The 4533-nt window shown below is 36.3% G+C and overlaps 1 non-coding gene across 1 annotated transcript; it reads left to right on the top strand.

The window, feature by feature from the left end:
- The first annotated feature begins 251 nt into the window (after positions 1 to 251).
- LOC141710370 (small nucleolar RNA R71) lies at positions 252 to 358 on the top strand. Its single transcript, XR_012570895.1, has one exon. It is a non-coding gene; the product is annotated as a small nucleolar RNA R71 (small nucleolar RNA).
- The last annotated feature ends 4175 nt before the right edge of the window (positions 359 to 4533 follow it).

Raw genomic sequence — 4533 nt, 5'->3', positions numbered from 1 at the left:
CCTTCATTGACAAAGCCTTAAGCTGAGTAGCTATAGCAGTAGCTGCATCGACCTCAAGAATCCTTGCTACATTTCCCTGAGGTAGTCTCTGAGTTGGGTTCTGGTATTCATTAGCAGCCATCAGTTCAACCAATTCGTAAGCTTCATCATATCTTTTAGCCCATAAGGCTCCTCCTGATATTGCATCAAGTATGGGTCTAGAAGTAGCACCCAATCCATTATAAAAGCAGTTAATGATCATCCAATCAGGCATCCCATGGTGAGGACACTTTCTAAGCATCTCCTTGTAGCGATCCCAAGCCTCACATTAAGATTCTCCAGATTGCTGAGCAAATTGAGTAAGTGCGTTTCTGATTGCAGCAGTCTTCGCCATAGGAAAGAATTTACTTAGGAACTTTTAAGCAAGATCCTCCCATTTGGTGATAGACCCTGGTGGTAGAGAATGTAACCAACACTTAGCTTTATCCCGCAGAGAGAATGGGAAAAGCCTCAACTTGATAGTAGAAACTCTATTGAACTTGAAAGTATCGCAGATCTCGATGAAATCTCTGATGTGCATATTGGGGTCTTCTGTCGGAGAACCCCCAAACTGAACTGAGTTATGTATCATCTGAATCGTGCTCGACTTTATCTCAAAGGTATTAGCCAAGATGGCTGGTCAGACAATGCTAGACTGAATATCATTAATCTTCGGTTGACAGTAATCCATCAAAGCCTTCGTATTCACTTTGGGTTCTTCATTGCAATAAGAGCTTCTTCTTCAACTTTCTCCTCGACAAGAACTTCTTCAAAAAATTCCTTAGCTACTACAACTTCTTCCTCAGCTTGATCCAGTGTTCTCTTACGTGACCGAGAACGCGTATGCATACACGCTCGCTAGAGTACCTGAAACACGACAAGAAAATAAGTAAGTAACAATGTCCGAGTCAATGAACTTTAATGACCATTGATTGCAAACACATAAACTAAAAATTTACACCGAGTCCCCGGCAGCGGTGCCAAAAACTTGTTAGGACGAAAATACGCGTTAATATTCACGCAAGTATACGCGATCGCAAGTAATATAGAATTATTTCTAGTTCGTTCCCACAAACACTGATTTAGGTTAATTTCAATCAATGTACTTATGCAACAATGGTATGGTTATTATTCAATGCTAAGATGATTAACAAGTGGAGATTTCTTATAACTATGATTAACTAAGAGATTATACTAAAGAAAATTAACTAAGAGATTAAAAGGGATTGATTACTATATGACATAAACATGGGATTCTAGTTTCATTACTACTTCATTCAATAGCCTTTTTGTTCTCAACCTTAGCATACAATGGTGATTACACTAATCAGATAACACGAAACTAGTAAACGCCAACTCTCGTTGTACGAATACCCTACTACCAGACATCCACAAAAGAGATAGAAGCTGAATAGACACCAAGTATGTTGAGACCCTATATGTCTATATAATTTGACAACATAACGGTTTAACGCACAAGTTATCTATCGTGGTTACATTGGGCAAGTAAGATGGTTAAAATTACCTACGAATCATGCATTATAAATACATGAACCTATGCTAGCATGGCAGGTTCTAAACCCCTAAATTCACTTTCGCTTCAATAGAGATTAACACGTTATCTTATAAGTTCACGACGCTTATAAGACGAATAAACACAACCAATACTGAGATATCATACAATCAGCGGACACTAAGGTATCGAAGCAATTTAACTAAAGAAATCCATAAGTAAATCCGATAGAACCCCACGATAATGATTAGCCCATAATCGGACTCATCATCAACGTGGGTTCCGATGAAAGCATGGTATAACAAACGTAGTCTTTATATTGAATAAATAATAAACTAAGTACGTTAAACAAGAGTCTAGGTTCAATAAATAAGAAAGCTAGCATCCAAGATTACAACTTAAAATAAAGAATCACAAGAATAAACTAGATTCTCTTCGTCTTGGTTGAATTGTGTTATACGGTCTTTTTACGCCTTCTCCTTAAGCTCTGTTATGTCTTGTTGTTGAAAAATGATATTAAGTTTACATTATATAGCAGCCCATGCAGATTAGAAGTCCAGTAGATCAAAATTGTAGTAGAATCAGGATTCTTAAAACCCGACCTGGCGCGGCCGAACGCTTCACCAGCGCGGGCGCACTGTCTTCCTGTACTCTGGCGCGGCCGCGCGCTACCACAGCGCGGACGCGCTGACCTTCTGGAGAATCTTTATTTTCTTATTTTCTTGGCTGGTTTGAGTTGCCAATCCTCGAACAATCTTCCTAAGCACCATCCTAACACCAATTTAGCACCAAAATAATGCTAAATCTCCTGAGTCTTTTATTTATGCCTGAAATGCAAAAATACTACAAAAACACATTAGATACACAAATAACTTGAGTACAAAACATCAATTCAAGCCTTTATAGAGCATTCTAAATGGACATAAATGCCACTTAACACTAGTGTAATTCAATCCGCCAACTTATGTTCAATTGATTCCTTTATGTTTTGTGTTGATATTAGAGTGATTAAGTGTTGCATGCCTAATATACTTAGGAACTCAAGTGGAAGGCCTTGATTTTAATGAATTTAAGGTCCAAACCATGAGTCACATCATTTTTGGAGATGGTTATGGTTGGTGAAGTGTTATACTCCCACCATTTTCCCTCCTCACCATTTGGTAATGGCTTTTAAGGAGCCGAATGGAACCAAATTTTAGTTGTCTTGTTTGCATTCAAAGGTTTTAGTGTAAAAATCATGTTTTCAAAGCATATATCTTGGTTTAAGCTCTTGCATGTCAATGATCTCTATAGTTTTAGTATTGAATGTTAGATTAAACTCTTGCATGTCATGTTTTGCTTGATATATAGTTATATAAATTCTTTCTTATTAGTATAGGCACTTGCATGTTGGTTTTTGGTAATAAAACATACTAAGTGCTAATAATGTACATTTGAGACTAGTTATCCTATGAGTAAGTGCTATTGTTGGTTCGAATTTGACTTGCATGCACTAGTTAATATCTTTTTTTCCTTAAATAAAGTATGTTAATTTGTTAAGTGAGCTTAATTCATGGATATCATGATTTTATTTGAGGTTATATTCGAATATATGCATGATAAATTCGAAAATATGATTAAGTGTTATGCATGCTTAGTTATGTTTATATATTGATTTATTTTGATAATTTTAGAGTATGGAATGATCTCATAGGTAGATAATAGGAAGAAAAAGAATATTATTGAGTTAGTTTGGGTTGTCCTTGTTGGGATATTGATTATAGCCGAATGGAATCAAGGAAGAAAGGGTAGCATAGTTCGAGTCTTGAGTTGAGATTTTATCGAACGTTTAGAGAGTTTTGAGTGAGCATTTGTGAGGCCCAAGAAGGCCCAAGCTCCAGAATGTTAATACTTTATATAAGCTTAAGTCCAGTATTCTTGGATTGGGTAAACCATTGTGTTTGTATAGGTGCATTGGTATTAAACCGAGAAAAACCCGAAACATGGACAGTTTTGGAGTTAGTGTGTTTAGGGTCCAATTTAGGTTGGTTTTTGGTAATTAAACCACGGGCCTTGATATATAAAGATGTAATGGATTCTAGGAAAGGTTAGTAAGCCATTAGAACCAACCTTAAGGAAAGATTAAGGAGTTTTAAGTTGGGTAAAACAGGGCAGTTTGCAAAGTTGCAACTGGAGAATTGTATCAACTTCATAGGAAGCCATAGGTGAGCCCAAGTGAGGCCTTAGCGTCAAACCAATTTTTTTAGTTAGTTTTATGAGTAGGAGTTAGGAAAAGTCAGAATTGAGTGAATTCACTAAGTAGAAAGGTTCATTTTTGCCAAGGCACGCAAGATGGTGCAGAATGGTGCTCTCGGGAAGGTTGGGTTTTTGTGAGGTGTTTGTGAGTTCAATTACGTGAGTCCTAGGTGTGAATTGACATGTGTAAGATAGGTAAAGGTCAGTAGAAAGTAATTTTCTAAGAATATTCAAGAGAATTAGATTTATAGTACTTGGAATTCCAAAGTTTGGTGACTAAGAATGAGGAATAGGAAGAATCGAGTGATCAAGGGTAGAGTGTCTCGAGATCATTCAATAATAGTATGATTATATGAACTAAATCCCATAATTCCATTTGACTACTTGTAATTATATGTGATTATGTGCACAAAGTGATTATGTGATAGAAATGCATGATAATAAGTGAACTCGTGTAAGAAGTACACGAGTTCACTTATTATATCAGAGTCGAGTAGTATATAAGAGTCCTTCGAGTTGTGTATAGAACCTTTAGTAATGAGGTTGTATTATATGTGTAGGTTCAAGAGAATATAAAGGAAAGACTCTTGCCATCAAAGTCGAGTAGGGGAGCTCAAGGTTGCTTTTGTGTTAATTAAGAACTTTAGGAGAGGCAAGTCTCTCAACCTTATCATTCGTGGTTTCAATTTTATTCTTACAAGGAAATGCTTATACCTTTCAATGATTTTAAATTTTCATATGCAACTATTTTTCTTTAACCTATTGAT

Source organism: Apium graveolens, chromosome 2 (genome assembly GCF_009905375.1).
Source record: "Apium graveolens cultivar Ventura chromosome 2, ASM990537v1, whole genome shotgun sequence".
Lineage (NCBI taxonomy): Eukaryota > Viridiplantae > Streptophyta > Magnoliopsida > Apiales > Apiaceae > Apium > Apium graveolens.
This window is presented reverse-complemented; position numbering and strand designations above follow the sequence as displayed.